Source organism: Panicum hallii, chromosome 7, assembly GCF_002211085.1.
Source record: "Panicum hallii strain FIL2 chromosome 7, PHallii_v3.1, whole genome shotgun sequence".
Classification (NCBI taxonomy): domain Eukaryota; kingdom Viridiplantae; phylum Streptophyta; class Magnoliopsida; order Poales; family Poaceae; genus Panicum; species Panicum hallii.
This window is the reverse complement of record NC_038048.1, coordinates 23,154,181-23,173,002: the sequence shown is the minus strand read 5'-3', so window position 1 is coordinate 23,173,002 and position 18,822 is coordinate 23,154,181. Positions and strand designations below refer to the sequence as shown.

At 44.0% G+C, this 18,822-nt stretch overlaps 1 long non-coding RNA gene across 1 annotated transcript; it reads left to right on the top strand.

Moving 5' to 3' along the window:
- The first annotated feature begins 4,317 nt into the window (after nucleotides 1-4,317).
- Nucleotides 4,318-4,781, top strand: LOC112898759. Its single transcript, XR_003229924.1, has 3 exons — nucleotides 4,318-4,446; nucleotides 4,533-4,603; nucleotides 4,682-4,781. It is a non-coding gene; the product is annotated as an uncharacterized LOC112898759 (long non-coding RNA).
- The last annotated feature ends 14,041 nt before the right edge of the window (nucleotides 4,782-18,822 follow it).

Genomic DNA, 18,822 nt, shown 5'->3' with positions numbered 1-18,822 from the left:
AAAAACAGCTCATTTTCTTCCTGTGCATACTACTTATTCAACTAAGAAGTATGGAGAGATCTATCTTGATCAAATCGTTCGATTACACGGTATTCCTAAAACTATCATCTCTGATAGAGGACCTCAGTTCATTGCACGCTTCTAGGAACAGTTACAATCAGCTCTTGGATCCAAATTAATACGAAGTTCTGCGTATCATCCTCAAATGGATGGACAGACTGAGCGAGTTAATCAAATTCTTGAGGACATGCTCCGAGCTTGTATTATTCACTATGGTACCAGTTGGGACAAATGCCTTGCTCTAGCTGAATTCTCTTACAATAACAGTTATCAAACTAGTCTTCAAATGGCTCCTTTTGAAGCGTTATACGGTCGCAGATGTCGAACTCCTCTGAGTTGGTCAAAGACCGGTGAACGCAAAATCTTCGGACCAGACCTAGTCGTTGAAGCCGAAGATAAGGTTAAGGTTATTCAATCTAATCTTAAAACCGCTCAGTCCAGACAGAAAAGCTACACAGATAAGAGGAGAAAACCTGTGCAATTTCAAGTAGGGGATTTTGTTTATCTCCGAGTATCTCCTACCAAAGGTGTCCAACGTTTCGGTATAAAAGGGAAGTTAGCACCTCGATATGTCGGACCCTTCGAAATCCTTAATGTTTGTGGCCCAGTGGCTTACAAACTTCGCCTTCCATATCAATTGGCTACCATTCACGATGTTTTCCACGTCTCTCAGCTTAGGAAGTGTGTCAAAGTACCCACAAAAATCGTTGAGACATGTGCCATTGAGATTGAACCCGATCTATCGTACATCGAACAACCTCTTCGAATCCTGGATACCAAGGAAAGACTCACCAGAAGAAGGGCCGTTAAGATGTACAAAATCTTATGGGATCATCACACCGAGGAAGAAGCGACTTGGGAAACAGAGTCTTATCTTCAACGAAATTTCCAAGACTTCCTTCAAGCCAATCCCCAAATCTAATCATCCGATTCTGTTCAGCTTGGGAATCTTGGGACGAGATTCTTTTTAAGGGGGGAAGGCTGTAACATTCAGGTAATTAGAAATATAGACACTAGGTATTAGTAAGTTGTATGCATGCTAAGGTGTATATGAGTTGTACAGAGAACTAGGGGTATATTTGTAAATTATGAATTTTATAAGTCCCTATGTGCAATTGTGTAAAAATGTTATTAAATGTCAAATTCAAATAACCATAGAGAAGAAAAGTACAAATATTAAGTTAAAACCTAAGAGAAATAGACTTTGTATGAAACTAAGGACCTATGTGTAATTAACACAAATATAAGGGTTTACATGTGAAATGATTGAAAGATAAAAGTCAAAATCAGGTTAATTTGAGGACCAATATGTAAAAATACAAGTAATCATTACATTTCAGGAAAATTTGTAAACATACCCAAGGTTTGATCAAATTATTTGAATAAAGATAAAAGTAATTCAAATTCTACCTTTATTCATAAACTTAACTTAAAGAGTTGTAAACTTTGATTTTCTGAACCTAAGCCCTAAAGAATTGTTGTAGAGTTTGAAAAACTCTACAACTTTCATGTTGACCATTTTCTCATTTAACCTTTGTAGCAGTAAGAAATTTTAGTTTACCGAGAGGTCCCTACATTTTCTGGAAATCACAAACTAGTCCCCCAGACCTCTTCCCTCTCTTCTTCTTCCTCACGCACGTGGGTCCCTGCTCTGCTCGCCTGCCACCGGCAGCGCTGCCCCTCTGGCCGCCGCTTCACCGCCGCCGCAGAGCCACCTCCTGCTGAGAACTTCTCCACGCGTCGCCTCCTTCCTTTCCCGCTCCAAGTCCTCTTCCCTGGTGGCCCCTCGCGCGCGCGCCACGACGACCCAGAGCCTCCGCCGACCGCCACCTCCTCGTCGCTGTGGACAGCCCACCGCCGCGCCTTAACTTCCTCTCTCTCGCGTGCAACAGCATTCCCTTGACTCCTACACTCTATTCCTTCAGTACCAGTGCCCAATTCCGAGCGCCCGAGCCACATTCCTCCGCCGCCGTCCTCTTCCGCTCCGGCCACGCACGGCACGCCCGTGGACAGCCAGCACCAGACCTCCTCCGCCCCAATCCATCCTCGTGCAAGCTTCCCCGTTGCTTGCTCGTGCTCGACGACCCTCTGTTGTCTCCCAATTTCCACTGGAACTTCGCCTCCGACGAGCGCCGCCGTCGCCGCCTTCGGCCTCGTCGTGGACAACTCACCCCGAGCCTTCCTGCGCCGCCAAAACATCCTAGCCAGCACTACATCATCCCTGTGAAGCTCCCCGACTTATCCATTAGCTCTCTAGTCCACCACCTCGCCTCCCCGACGCACGCCGGCTTTCTTCTTCGCCGCCGCCGCTTCGGTCTCCGTCAATCACCCTTGATCCAGCACATATTCCTCCAATTGGTTGCACGTACACCTTCCCCGTGACTTACTGGTTCTCGTGCGCAGGTCCCTTGCCGAAGTTCACCGCCGGAACCTCACCATCGACGGTGACCTTTCCGCCGCCGCCTCGGGTCCTCATCGGGATCCCTCTTTCCGGCCACCCCAGCCCTCGACAAGTGACGTAACAGAACCACCGTAAGCCCCTGAGTCCTCTCCTGCCCTTGGACCTCGCCGCCGGTGACCACCGTCGTCGGAACCGGACCACCCCCGCCTTGCTCTGCTTCGGTTCACAGCCCAAGGACCTCGGGTTAGAAGAATAAAAAATTCAGGGGGTTATGTGCACAACCTTAGACTCAGATGAATAGTACCAAAGGACCCCTTTGTGTAAATTATGCTGTCAACTTAGAAATTCTGTATCTATTCGAGGAAAAATCATAAAAATGCAAACTAAATTTTGCTGGAATGCTTAATTAAAGATCTACAACTTTACTTAGGGATAAACTTTAGTTTCTAAATGTTTGATGATCTAATTTAAATGTTAAGTTTAGTTACTTGTAGGCTTAAGAAATGCATATTAATTCATAGAAAAATGATAAAATTGTGAAACCAGTTGTGTTAATTTTCTTTTAGCATGTACAATTGAAGAAAAATAATTATCCCAATATTTAAGTATTATTTTCTTAATATACAATTTTAATTAGAAATCATGTATAGTTCATCTTATATGATAAATTTTTATATATGTTAAATGCTCCAAAAATCATGAAAATATTTTAGGGTACTGTTCTTTAATATTGTAACATGTTATTAAATTTCCAACCAAGAATTAGGTGTCAAACAAATTAGACATAATGTACTTAGTCCATAATGTAATGGCAGCGACTGCTATGCAAACACAGCATAAATGCAATCATGCAATCATCTAATCACCGCCATCAGATCTCAATCTAATGTCATTAGGCTGTTTTGCAGATGAACCCTCCCACCATCCGGACTGATCTGCAAACCGTATTGGCCCAGAGCCGATCGGGGGCCTTCACGAGCCGAGCCGATCCCATCCATCCGATCCGAACTGGCAGCAGCGATCCCTCCGTTCGCAGGCCGCTGCTCCTTCCGTTCGATGTGAGGGCGCCCAGGCCGCCGCCCAGGCCGCCGCCGCTCCAGGGCCTGAAGCCGCATCCCTCCGTTCGCAGGCCACCGCTCCCGACGTCCGCAGGCCGCCGCTCCCGAAGCTAGCGCCATCCATCTGCGCGTTCGATCTTCGTTGCTCCAAGGCAGCGACACCGGTGTTGCAAGCCAAGCCGCGGCACCACGTCAGGCCCTCTCCTCCTCCCCCTCCGACTTAATTCCCGGTGGCTGCATTAATTCCCAGCGGGTTCCGTGTACGCGTGACTCGTGGACTCGTCGTGTTCCTCGTTGAAAGTTCCTCTGAATTTGCGCCCAAGAAGAAAGGCGGCAGGTCAAATTTCCTTCCGTCCCCTGCGAGATCCAACGTACCGAAGGAGTGAGGAGCTAGCGTGACCTACATCTGCTGTGCGGCATTGCTCAGCTCGAGCTTCAGAGCAACCTGCACAATAGTTACAAACAGGCGCTCCAAGGCAGTCCGCCGCTCGACCGCTGGCCGCCCTTGGGTTCGTAGCTGGCCTGGTTCAACACCGTTCAACGTCGTCTCCTTTCACGCCCACGTACAGAGGTACACACGCACACCGCGTCCTCGTTATTGGCGTTCTTATTTCGCTGCGAGAAGTCGCGTGTGGGATGGCTTGAACTGATTTTTTTTATTAATGGCCGTCGTATGTGCGTGTTAACTTGGTTTTACAAGGAAGATGGCTCTCGATGATCCCATGGAACTCGATGATCAACGAGGTCAGGAGGTCGCCGCCATCGTTGTTGAACAGACGAACATTTAGGAGGTCAACCATGTTGACGTGTCTCTTTCCATGCATCACAACGTGATCTCCATAGAAGAGGTAGATGCACTGGGACTCGTGAATGCTGATTTTAACAGTGAATCATCGCCTGTTCGCGAAGAGAACTTCTTGTGTGAAGGTAATTGTTGGCTTGGATGAACAAGTTTTTTACATATGCGTATATGTGTATAAGCTGATCTAATTTGACGTCGTGTCTTTCATTAGATAACGAGACTACTGTCAAAATGAATGATGCATTTAGAACACCAACGAAGAAAAAACAACATGTTCTTGAGGTGACATATTTGTATCCAGAAAATCATTCATTACAAATTTGTTCAAATGCTTAAAGGCTAATATGCTGCATTTTTCAGAAGGGGATGTTGTTTGATGACATGGAAGCGGCTCATAAATTTTACATGGAATATGCACATAGTCTTGCTTTCTCTGTTCGTATAGGTCAACAGAAATTAGACGCTAATGGAGTGGTTATCTGGAAGCGGTTCTTGTGTGCAAGAGAAGGGTATAAAAGAGAAAAAGAAGAAGGCGCTAGTGGTTCATCATCAAAGGGTCGCAGAAGTAGAGAGTCGAGATGTGGATGTCCAGCTTATATTTATGTTAAACGCACTCTTGAAGGTAAGTATGTCATTGCAGCACTATATGAGGAATATAACCATGCCTTTGTGACACCTAGCAAACGTCATCTCCTTCGATCCAACCGTTCTGTCAATGAGAAGGCAAAAACTACTCTTTTCAATTGTCACAAGGCTAGCATAGGAACATCACAAGCATTCAGGTTACTTCAGATTGGTGCAGGGGGTTTTGAGTATGTTGGATGCACAAAAAAGGATTTGCAGAACTACTACAGTGATTTCAGACATAAAATAAAGGACGCAGACGCTCAGATGTTTATTGAGAATTTACATACACTTAACAAGTTGGACCACAATTTCTTCTTTGAATATGAGGTAAAGGATGGTCGGTTGTTTCGAGTGTTTTGGGCTGATACAACTAGTAGGAAGAATTATGTCCATTTTGGTGATGTGTTGTCTTTTGATACTACCTACAGCACAAACCAGTATGACATGAAATTCGCTCCTTTTACTGGGGTCAATCATCATATGCATTCCATTTTCTTTGGGGCTGCCTTCTTAGCTGATGAGAAGATTGAGAGCTATGTATGGTTGTTTAACACCTTTCTTCGAGCTATGGGAGGGAAGGCTCCATCATTTATTGTAACAGATGAGGATGCTAGCATCAAGGCTGCCATTGCCATCGTTCTTCCTGACACTATACACAGGTTGTGCATGTGGCACATTATGAAAAAGTTGCCTGAGAAAATTGATACCAACCTTCTGAAAGATGATGAGTTTAGGAAGATGATCAACTTATGTGTATGGGGTTCAGAAACTATAGAAGAGTTTGAGAGCAGATGGCAAGCATGGATTGCAAAGTATCACTTTGAGAACAATGAATGGTTAGTTGGAAGGTATAAAATCCGCAAATCATGGATACCTGCATACTTCAGAGAAATATGGCTTGGAGGTATACTCCGAACAACCTCTAGATCAGAAAGTGCTAATTCGTTTTTCAGTCGCTTTATTGGTCGCAAGCTTGCACTTGTAGAATTTTGGATAAGGTTTGATACAGCATTAAAATATCAGAGGCAGGATGAATTGATTGATGATAACACTTCTATGCATACCAACCCAAAGCTTTTGACATCGTGGGAATTAGAGAGACATGGCGGTGCCGTTTTCACACATGAGGTTTTTAGAAGATTTCAGGATGAGTTGCTAGCAGCAAGAGAGCACTGTGATGTACAGACCACAACTGAAATGGAGGATAGAACAATTATTAGAGTGGTCGACAACTCCAACAGACCAAGAGAGGTGATTTTCGTTAATGCCGATCAGGTACATAAGTGTTCATGCATGTTATTCGAGTCCATAGGAATACCATGTCGCCATATTATACAGATGCTAAGATCTGCAAGGATAAGTGAACTACCCATGCACTACATCACCAAGAGATGGACCAAAAATTGCAAAAGGTACCTTCTACTAATATAAATCATGTACTTTTGTAGCGTCACAAACATTTCTTATAAACTAACATCCTCACATGAACTAACTTTCAGAGAAGCAGCATTTGATAGTGAAGGAAATTTATTAATTGAGAAGTCCATTACGTCCATGGAAGATAGTACGAGAAGAAAGATGGCAGCTGCCCATAACAAATTTGAAGATATTTTTCAAATGGCCAAGACTTCTGAGGAAGGTCTGGACATTCTTATACAGAATTTGGAGAGGCTCTCCTTATTATTTGAGCCTACATCTCGTGCAAGACAGGAGGAACAAGAAAGTTTTATTGGGATGTCCATTCCGGAAAATGTACAAGTACATCCACCCAGTGACATTCGTTCGAAGGGGAGGTGTAAGAGAATAGTAGGCCATGCTGATAAACACAAAAGGACTCAAAGTTCAGGTCCGCGTAAATGCACATCATGCAAAGGTGTTGGACACGATAGGCGCAATTGCCCAAATAAAGATGCAGCCCCACCATGAGTTCTTAAAACATTGTAATTTTCTTTTCAAGAGTAGTGGACTAATATATACTTTCAATTATTTTCTTTTCAAATAGACATCTGGTGCTTGCACATTGCCTTCATGGCTGTCACATTGCCTTCATGGTTCACTTTGATAGTTAATTCAGAGTATTTTGATAGTTCCAGCTACTCTGGTGCTATGCTTCATCCAATCACAATCAGTTCCAGCTACTCTGGTTCTCTGGCAGCATCTGCAATTACGTGGCAAGATTCAGAGAATAGCTTCCTAAGAGTAGGATTACAAACACGTGATCTCAAGCTTTTGTCCAGGTTGTAAACTTTGGGTCGGATGCTGTTAGCCTCACAATCTCCACAACTGGACTTCAGGCTAGTGTTAATGCTCTGGGATCAACCACCACTGTTCTCACATCCGGGAATGTTATGGATGAAAATTCTTTCAGTAACCAAAACAAGGTAATTTTTGCCCCTTGCTTTCGCTTGCTTTTGTCTGAAAATGACCATATGTCTCGATGCATGTTTGCGCTCTGTTTTCGGCTGTCCTATGGCCCATCCTCACTCCTTCAGTACGTTCGATCTCGCGCTGGCGCAGTCCAAGCTTGTTGCGGAGATGTGAAGCGGCAAGCGGTCGAGCGGCGGACTGCGGAGCAACGAAGATCGAACGCGCAGATGGATGGCGCTAGCTTCGGGAGCGGCGGCCTGCGGACGTCGGGAGCGGCGGCCTGCGAACGGAGGGATGCGGCTTCAGGCCCTGGAGCGGCGGCGGCCTGGGCGGCGGCCTGGGCGCCCTCGCATCGAACGGAGGGAGCGGCGGCCTGCGAACGGAGGGATCGCTGCTGCCAGTTCGGATCGGATCGATGGGATCGGCTCGGCTCGTGAAGGCCCCCGATCGGCTCTGGGCCAATACGGTTTGCAGATCAGTCCGGATGGTGGGAGGGTTCATCTGCAAAACAGCCTAATGACGTTGGATTGAGATCTGATGGCGGTGATTAGATGATTGCATGATTGCATTTATGCTGTGTTTGCATAGCAGTAACCGTATAATGTAATAGTAATATAAGGTTCATGTAAATAATTAATGTAGTCCATGAATAAAGCTTTTTAATATAATTGTGAGGAACCACCCCACCCTGTTGCTTAACGTAACTAGTCAGTTTAGTTGATACTCAATCAATGACTGCCCAGTACAGGGTAGTTAGGTTGTTTATTGAAATGTAATATTCTTTTATTTGGATTGCAACTTTATTGTGAATTAAATTAAAAGTATATGCATTCCATAATTTATACCTTTGCACGTCATATAGACTCGACAACTCTCACCGACGGAGATTACCAGCTAATCTCGGAACCAGAAGAAGGTTATTCTGAAGACCCCAGTAACCTCGTCGCGGAATTCTCTGAAGCCCCGAACCAAGGTTCGGAAGATATTAATTTGACTAACCCCAACCCCACCAGCGAAGGCAAGCCCCGGACATAACCCCTACTTTATTTACACTGCAAACTATACTAGTTATATATATATTTTTATGCATTAAGTTCTTAGGAGTTGTTTGGAAACCTTAGTTGCATAATTCTAGGAACCGCTGTATTGAACACTAGAACTGGAATCCGACTAGCTGCCATGCTAATAGGACCGGTAAAAGTCGAGTGATTCCCTATCACTCGCGCGATATAGGAGTTGTAATGTTTACATTCCTATTATCACTATAAGGATGACGGACGGGAGTTTTATGAGGTATCATGGTTGAGATGATACCCCGTCTGTGTTGTTGAAATGGATAAGGTCGCAGTGTGTGGTAGCGGTGGTTAAGCGTTTGAAAGTACTAGCCACATACCATGAAATATGGTAAGCGGTAAGCCTAGTAACCAATCGGCCCGAGGAGTGGTACCCCCCACCACATGTATTTGCTTCTTTTGGTTACTTTGTTCGACGTGTAGGGATACGTGTTGCTGGGCAACCAGGAGTACGGGTTTTGTAGTCGCGCTACAGACGTACGTCCTGCACTTTGGAAGTGCGTATGATCCTGCAGTCGCTTGTGGTGGCCCTGATCCACGAGTCGGAATGAAAGGCAAACGGTTGCTTCGGAACGACCCTTTGGTGTTCCAAGCGTGTGTGTTAGGTTTACCCTTGCAAGGTTTTGAAATTCGATTCAGGAATCGTCCGTTTCTCGCGGAGATTGAGACTGCTTAATCCCTTTGCCACATAGAGTAACAAGAGCAACTTTGTGACTATCAAAGATGATGTTTGATTAAAGATTCTACCATGTGTGAGTAGTTATAGGTGCTTACCTAGAATGGTTAATCAACTAGAATCTGAAAGCTAAAAGTTGAAAACAAGGATCTACTCTTTGTTGCTTTTCAGCTAAAAACTCTACCCAAAACCTGAAAAGCCTGCATAAGTCTAGATACATGGCTAAGTATACCATGAGCGGGTAAGTCTTGCTGAGTATTAGTATACTCAGCCTTGCTTTGTTGATTTACTTCAGGTAATCTCCCTGATGAGCCAGCATTCATTACACCATGGCCCTACCCTCTGCCTGATGGTTGGTCTGTGGAGTGGGATCCGTCACCGGCCAACACAGATTCCGCCGAGTGATATCATGCCAGGGCTAGCATGATATCTGTAATAACGATGTGTACAATATTTACGCTTTTAAACTCCGCTGTTTTGACTTAAAACTAAAATCTGTATTGTAATAATCTTCCTTCATTGGGAACTGATGATACTTTGTGTACTTTTGTAATATATCTGCCTGTGGTGTAAAATGTAATGGCATTTATATCTCTGGACTCACCTTCATGTGAGGTATCTTGTTGGATCCTGCGTTCGGTGGTTTATCGGGATGTTACCCGATAGACCAATAGTATTATACCGTTTGAAGTACGAGGTAGCCCTCCAGCGAGGACTCGCGTACTTGAGCCGGTGTAATTCAGGTTGGTTCTGCCACAGCTGGTATCAGAGCTAACAAGAGTACCCTGGAGATATATTTAGCATTAAAATTAATTTATTTTGTTAATCAAGTATTTGCAAAAGGTACGTTGGATTCGTTAAGGTTGTGCTTAGTACGTAAAGCCCTAGGGTGATATTAAGAAGGGAATTAGAGGTGGCTGTAATATATATATATAACTCTAACTCCCAGCATTACTTTCCTGCCAAAACTTAAATTCATGCACAACCCGACCTTACTTTCTGTAACGACATCTTCGATTGTGAGGTAAGAAGGTAAGGATCCTCAGCCAACTGAGGGAGCTTGGCCTTCCCGTCGGTGATGCGAACCGAACGCTGTTTCTCAAGCAGTGGCTTACTTGAGATGCTGCCAATGTACCAACTTTAGTTGACTACATTGGGAGTAGATGGTTCGGCGCAGGGTATGGCGATCGCTGTTCATACCCCCGCATTTTGCGGTACCCCCGTGAATACGTTGTTTCGATAACGTATGCTAACGTTGTCTGTACGGCGGTAATTGTACAGATGCTGTTTCTATAGTGAGCAGTAATGAATGGGGACGCTTTCATGATATGCTGGCATGAAAGATTCATTGGGTATATATATATATGTATTGTGGTTTTCTGCAGGTATACTAACCACGATTACGAAACTCGGACGGATAGAACTTATCGACTAGTTAATAGAGAGAGACGTATTTATACTGTGCCACCATAACTAACCACGTAAGACCAAGATTACTTGGTAGTTATTTTTGTTTGTGAGATCGAATAGTGCGTGCATGCATAATACATTAATCAATAAAATGGATCTTTAATTTTGTTGCTTTAAGAAATAGGTAACATGTTGATATTTTCTAGTTTGGGTAAATAGCAATCTTTAGCTATTAAGTATCCATCTGATTTCCAGCCTTTGCTGTTATCAGAATTAGCTATCTTAATCCATTTACCTTGAGAGCTTTCCGCAGGGTAAATATATCTTACCATTTGCATTGTTGTCGCAGATGGCTGCTCCTTCCAATGCCTTTTGGGATCAGGAGGGGCACTTCCACACCAATGCTTTACATTGGGAAGGGTTTCCTCGTCTCTTGTGGGAATCCTTAAGTCTGTTTCATTATACAGAGCCTCCTCAATACGATGGGGTAGAATATCGTGAAGAAGGAGTTCCTCGATGCCGGGTTAAGATGATAATTCCTCAACACCCTTTCCGCTCCTCATGGCATCCCATAGAAGTGGAAGTGGTTGGATATCATCTGGTTGATACCCTTGAAACTGCTGCCTTGGAAGCTATCAAACTTTTCTGCAATCAGCCTCCGATGGAAGTTGCCGCATATCCTATTGGTTTATTTCCTACCATTGACCCTGATAATTCGGAATGGAATTTTTGGACAGAGCATCTTGGTCATATGCTAGGAGATCTGGCTGAAGAAACCGTCCGTATCATTACCAGGTTCATGGATGTGCAACACCATTACCTGATTCTACTGCGTCACGGTATGAGTCAGTTAACTGGTGTGGCTCAAAGCCACTATCGGAATGCTGACCGTCAAGTGACCCAAATAGTGGAATTACAAGCCTTGGTGACTCAAAAGGATGAAATTATTGCAGCAAGGGATGAGACAATCCTCCATCGTGAAGATCAGGTCAATGAGAGTGATCATATTATCACTCAGCGTGACACTATCATTGAATTTCTACAGGCACAAATTCATGATCTGATACTTGAAGCTCATGATGCCCAGGCTCACATTGAGGAACTGCAGCAGCAACCGATACTACCCGCTATACCCATAATGCCTGAAGAAGAAGAAGAAGATCCAGAAGAGATTGAGGGTGTTTCAGAGATTGACTCTGAGCATGGGGATCCTGTTCTTAGTCCCTATGACTCTCCCTTTGGCAGTCAGTCGTCTATAGGCAACTTCGACGATTTCTAGTGTCGTAAATCGTCGACTAGCTAGATGTAACTTGTGGGGAGTGTAATAACTTAGGTAGTATGTAACTTAGCTAGATCTTATGCCATTTGTTGTAACATAGATGGCCTGCGTAGGGATCTTTCGGATGTGTGATGCGGAAAACAATCAGAACCAGTGTTGTAATATAAGTTTTCTATTTTATCATCCTGTTCATTATCCTTATGATTCTGAAATGAGATGATTGAATGGAGTATGTGCATTGTTTATCTAAGTCATACATCTTCTGAAATTGGGAGTAAGGCTATATGGTTAATGATGGTTGGAGCCACGCGCGGAACCCTGGAAGGTTTCCGAGCAGATCAGGCTAGCGGTTCTCAACAACCGTCACCACCACCTCCTAACCTTGCCGAAGTTATGGCTCGGCAAACTGAGCTGCTCAACTTGCTGGTTCAAGCACAACAGAACCAGCAACATCAACAGTTCCGCGGAGGTCGTGATGACCGCAATCCTCCCGTGGCCAGTTATCAGGACTTCATCAGTACTCAGCCTCCCTTTTTCAGTAAAGCTGAAGAACCCTTGGATGCCGATGCTTGGCTCCATATCATTGAATCGAAGTTCGCTCTATTGATAATACCTTGTGCGGACTCAAGCAAAGCTTCCTTTGCCGCCCAGCAACTCCGTGGTGCTGCTCGGATCTGGTGGGACAATTTCTATGCCATGCAACCTGCAGGGCATGTTATCACCTGGGATGAGTTTCGGGCAGCCTTTAGAGCACATTATATTCCTGAGGGATTGCTGGAGGGAAAGCTGAATGAATTCCTGGCACTTACCCAGGGCACCAGTACAGTCCTGCAGTATGCACAGAACTTCAATCATCTATGTCAATATGCAGGATATCATGCAGATAATGATGCCAAGAAACAAGATCGTTTCCGTCGAGGCCTTAATACCAAGCTCAAGGAACGCATGAATCTTGTAAAGGCTAATACTTTCAGCGAGCTGGTTAATATGGCTTTAACTCAAGAAGATTGCATCGTGGCACATCATGCTGAGAAGAAGAGGAAGACTCCTACTGGACCCTCGAGTGCTCAATCACCGAGGTATCGGGTTGTTTCTAATACACGGGTCAGAGCATTGCCGCGGAATGCCCCAACTGGCAGATTGGTTTTTAGGCCGCCTCAACAGCAGGGAAGGTATAGACCTCCCGTTCCTCCGCAACAATCACAACCATCTGGCCCACGGCCAAATGTTCAACAAGTGCCACAGAGAGGCAGCAATTATCGCTGTTTCAATTGCGGAAGCGCGGATTATTTCATCAGAGATTGTCCGCGGCCCAAGAAACCTAATCCAGGGCAAAGCTCTACTCAGGGTAACTAGAACAAGGGCAAGAAGCCAGTAATGCAAGTCCGGCAAGGACGGATTAACTTCACCACTCTGGCAGAACTTCCAGATAGAGCTCCCGTCATGTCGGGTACATTCTCTATTCACCACAAACCAGTTGTTACATTATTTGATTCGGGAGCAACACATAATTTTATTAGTAACAACTGTGGTACCCGAATAGGACTCGATCTTAGTTCTACTCAGGGGTCATATATGTTCTCTACCCCTGGAGGAAAAATTACCTCGAACCAAATGAGTAGAAATGTGCCAATTCAGTTAGGTAGTAAAGAAATCAAAACTGATTTGGTTTTACTAAGTTTGGAGGGTATTGATATTATACTTGGGACCGACTTGATGACTAAACATCAAGTGCGGCTAGATATTTCTTCCCGAGTTGTTGAAATTGATTCACCATACTAGGGATCACCACCCTTTATCTGCCTCAGCCAAAATGTTTGCATCCTTGCACCTATGCCATCACAAATATCCAAGTCAAGGATATTCCTATAGTATGTGAATACCCCGATGTCTTTCCAGACGACTTGCCTGGAATGCCACCAGATAGAGACATCGAGTTTATCATTGAACTCAACCGGGCACTGCTCCTATTTTAAAAAGGCCGTATCATATGCCTCCAAATGAATTAGCAGAACTAAAAATCCAGCTCCAAGATCTTCTTGATAAGGGTTATATACGTCCAAGTACTTCACCTTGGGGGTTGTTCTGCCCTCTTTGTCAAGAAGAAAGACGATAGCCTAAGGCTATGTGTCGATTACCGTCCACTCAATGTGGTTACTATCAAAAATAAGTACCCTCTGCCCCGCATTGACATTTTGTTTGATCAGCTAGCCGGAGCTAAGGTCTTCTCTAAAATTGACTTACGCTCTGGTTATCATCAGATCAAGATTAGGCCTTGTGATATTCCAAAAACGGCCTTCTCGACCAGATATGAACTTTATGAATATCTGGTTATGTCGTTTGGACTCACTAATGCACTAGCATATTTCATGTATCTCATGAATTCAGTATTCATGCCGGAACTCGACAAATTCGTCATGGTCTTCATTGATGACATCCTAATATACTCAAAAACTAAAGAAGACCATGTTAATCATCTACGTGTCGTTCTTCAACGACTACGTGATCATTGCCTTTATGCCAAATTCTCGAAATGTGAATTTTGGCTGGATAGTGTGAAATTTTTGGGACATACTATCTCTAGTGAAGGCATATCGGTGGATCCAACCAAAGTCCAGGAAGTTATGGACTGGAACCCTCCAACTTCAATCCATCAAATTTGATGTTTTCTTGGATTGGCGGGATACTATCGCCGATTCATTGCAGACTTTTCCAAGATAGCTAAACCCATGACTGAGCTATTAAAGAAAGAAGTTAGATTCTGCTGGAATGACAAATGTGAGGAAGCATTCCATACCTTGAGAAAACTCTTGACAACTGCTCCAGTGCTGGCTCAACCAGATAGCACTCAACCTTTGATGTCTATTGCGGTGCTTCGGAATTGGCCTTGGTTGTGTCCTTATGCAAAACAACCAGGTTATTGCTTATGCATCCCGAGCACTTCGGACTCATGAGCAAAACTATCCAACACATGATCTTGAATTAGCATCAGTTATCCATGCTCTCAAGATCTAGAGACATCATCTTATGGGCGCTAAGTGTAATATCTACACTGACCATAAGAGCCTCAAGTATATTTTCACTCAAGCTGACCTAAATATGAGGCAAAGGCGTTGGTTAGAATTGATTAAAGACTATGACCTTGAGGTACACTACCATCCAGGCAAGGCTAATGTGGTTGCGGATGCCCTTAGCCGCAAAGCACACTGTCATTGTTTATCCATAGCAACTTTCAGTGACACTCTCTGCCATCAGATGAGAAAACTCAATTTAGAGATCATTTCTCAAGGTAGTCTGAATCTTCTATCCATTGAGTCTACTCTTCGAGATAGAATCATCATGTCACAACTACATGATGAGGGTATCAAAATCATCAAATCAAAGCTATCTCTGGGAGAAGCCAAATATAAGTGCTTTCACACTGATCATCAAGGAGTCGTATGGTTCAACAATCGCATTGTTGTACCTAAAGATCATCCACTTCGCAAACAAATCCTTGATGAGACACATTTATCCAAGTTCTCTATTCATCCTGGTAGCACCAAGATGTATCAAGATCTACGGCAACATTTTTGGTGGACCAGAATGAAAAGAGAAATTGCCAAATATGTATCTGAGTGTGATACTTGCCAGAGAGTCAAAGCCAGCCACTTAAAAGCTTCTGGTACACTTCAACCATTACCCATCCCGTCATGGAAATGGGAAGACATTAGCATGGATTTTATTGTCGGTCTTCCCAACACATCTCAAAAGCATGACTCTATATGGGTAATCATTGATAGACTCTCAAAAACAGCTCATTTTCTTCCTGTGCATACTACTTATTCAACTAAGAAGTATGCAGAGATCTATCTTGATCAAATCGTTCGATTACACGGTATTCCTAAAACTATCATCTCTAATAGAGGACCTCAGTTCATTGCACGCTTCTGGGAACAGTTACAATCAGCTCTTGGATCCAAATTAATACGAAGTTCTGCGTATCATCCTCAAATGGATGGACAGACTGAGCGAGTTAATCAAATTCTTGAGGACATGCTCCGAGCTTGTATTATTCACTATGGTACCAGTTGGGACAAATGCCTTGCTCTAGCTGAATTCTCTTACAATAACAGTTATCAAGCTAGTCTTCAAATGGCTCCTTTTGAAGCGTTATACGGTCGCAGATGTCGAACTCCTCTGAGTTGGTCAGAGACCGGTGAACGCAAAATCTTCGGACCAGACCTAGTCGTTGAAGCCGAAGATAAGGTTAAGGTTATTCAATCTAATCTTAAAACCGCTCAGTCCAGACAGAAAAGCTACGCAGATAAGAGGAGAAAACCTCTGCAATTTCAAGTAGGGGATTTTGTTTATCTCCGAGTATCTCCTACCAAAGGTGTCCAACGTTTCGGTATAAAAGGGAAGTTAGCACCTCGATATGTCGGACCCTTCGAAATCCTCAATGTTTGTGGCCTAGTGGCTTACAAACTTCGCCTTCCATATCAATTGGCTGCCATTCACGATGTTTTCCACGTCTCTCAGCTTAGGAAGTGTGTCAAAGTACCCACGGAAATCGTTGAGACATGTGCCATTGAGATTGAACCCGATCTATCATACATCGAACGACCTCTTCGAATCCTGGATACCAAGGAAAGACTCACCAGAAGAAGGGCCATTAAGATGTACAAAATCTTATGGGATCATCACACCAAGGAAGAAGCGACTTGGGAAACAGAGTCTTATCTTCAACGAAATTTCCCAGACTTCCTTCAAGCCAATCCCCAAATCTAATCATCCGATTCTGTTCAGCTTCGGAATCTCGGGACGAGATTCTTTTTAAGGGGGGAAGGCTGTAACATTCAGGTAATTAGAAATATAGACACTAGGTATTAGTAAGTTGTATGCATGCTAAGGTGTATATGAGTTGTACAGAGAACTAGGGGTATATTTGTAAATTATGAATTTTATAAGTCCCTATGTGCAATTGTGTAAAAATATTATTAAATGTCAAATTCAAATGACCAAGGAGAAGAAAAGTACAAATATTAAGTTAAAACCTAAGAGAAATAGACTTTGTATGAAACTAAGGACCTATGTGTAATTAACACAAATATAAGGGTTTACATGTGAAATGATTGAAAGATAAAAGTCAAAATTAGGTTAATTTGAGGACCAATATGTAAAAATACAAGTAATCATTACATTTCAGGAAAATTTGTAAACATACCCAAGGTTTGATCAAATTATTTGAATAAAGATAAAAGTAATTCAAATTCTACCTTTATTCATAAACTTAACTTAAAGAGTTGTAAACTTTGATTTTCTGAACCTAAGCCCTAAAGCAATGTTGTAGAGTTTGAAAAACTCTACAACTTTCATGTTGACCATTTTCTCATTTAACCTTTGTAGCAGTGAGAAATTTTAGTTTACCGAGAGGTCCCTACATTTTCTGGAAATCACAAACTAGTCCCCCAGACCTCTTCCCTCTCTTCTTCTTCCTCGCGCACGTGGGTCCCTGCTCTGCTCGCCTGCCACCGGCAGCGCTGCCCCTCTGGCCGCCGCTTCACCGCCGCCGCAGAGCCACCTCCTGCTGAGAACTTCTCCACGCGTCGCCTCCTTCCTTTCCCGCTCCAAGTCCTCTTCCCTGGTGGCCCCTCGCGCGCGCGCCACGACGACCCAGAGCCTCCGCCGGCCGCCACCTCCTCGTCGCCGTGGACAGCCCACCGCCGCGCCTTAGCTTCCTCTCTCTCGCGTGCAACAGCATTCCCTTGACTCCTACATTCTATTCCTTCAGTACCAGTGCCCAATTCCGAGCGCCCAAGCCACATTCCTCCGCCGCCGTCCTCTTCCGCTCCGGCCACGCACGGCACGCCCGTGGACAGCCAGCACCAGACCTCCTCCGCCCCAATCCATCCTTGTGCAAGCTTCCCCGTTGCTTGCTCGTGCTCGACGACCCTCTGTTGTCTCCCAATTTCCACTGGAACTTCGCCTCCGACGAGCGCCGCCGTCGCCGCCTTCGGCCTCGTCGTGGACAACTCACCTCGAGCCTTCCTGCGCCGCCAAAACATCCTAGCCAGCACTACATCATCCCTGTGAAGCTCCCCTACTTATCCATTAGCTCTCTAGTCCACCACCTCACCTCCCCGACGCTCGCCGGCTTTCTTCTTCGCCGCCGCCGCTTCGGTCTCCGTCAGTCACCCTTGATCCAGCACATATTCCTCCAATTGGTTGCACGTACACCTTCCCCGTGACTTACTAGTTCTCGTGCGCAGGTCCCTTGCCGAAGTTCACCACCGGAACCTCACCGTCGACGGTGACCTTTCCGCCGCCGCCTCGGGTCCTAGTCAGGATCCCTCTTTCCGGCCACCCCAGCCCTCGACAAGTGACGCAACAGAACCATCGTAAGCCCCTGAGTCCTCTCCTGCCCTTGGACCTCGCCGCCGGTGACCACCGTCGCCGGAACAGGACCACCCCCGCCTTGCTCTGCTTCGGATCACAGCCCAAGGACCTCGGGTTAGAAGAATCAAAAATTCAGGGGGTTACGTGCACAACCTTAGACTCAGATGAATAGTACCAAAGGACCCCTTTGTGTAAATTATGCTGTCAACTTAGAAATTCTGTATCTATTCGAGGAAAAATTATAAAAATGCAAACTAAATTTTACTGGAATCCTTAATTAAAGATCTACAACTTTACTTAAGGGATAAACTTCAGTTTCTGAATGTTTGATGATCTAATTTAAATGTTAATTTAGTTACTTGTAGGCTTAAGAAATGCATATTAATTCATAGAAAAATGATAAAATTTTGAAACCAGTTGTGTTAATTTTTTTTTAGCATGTAGAATTGAAGAAAAATAATTATCCCAATATTTAAGTATTATTTTCTTAATATACAATTTTAATTAGAAATCATGTATAGTTCATCTTATATGATAAATTTTTATATACGTTAAATGCTCCAAAAATCATGAAAATATTTTAGGGTACTGTTCTTTAATATTCTAACATGTTATTAAATTTCCAACCAAGAATTAGGTGTCAAACAAATTAGACATAATGTACTTAGTCCATAATGTAATAGTAATATAA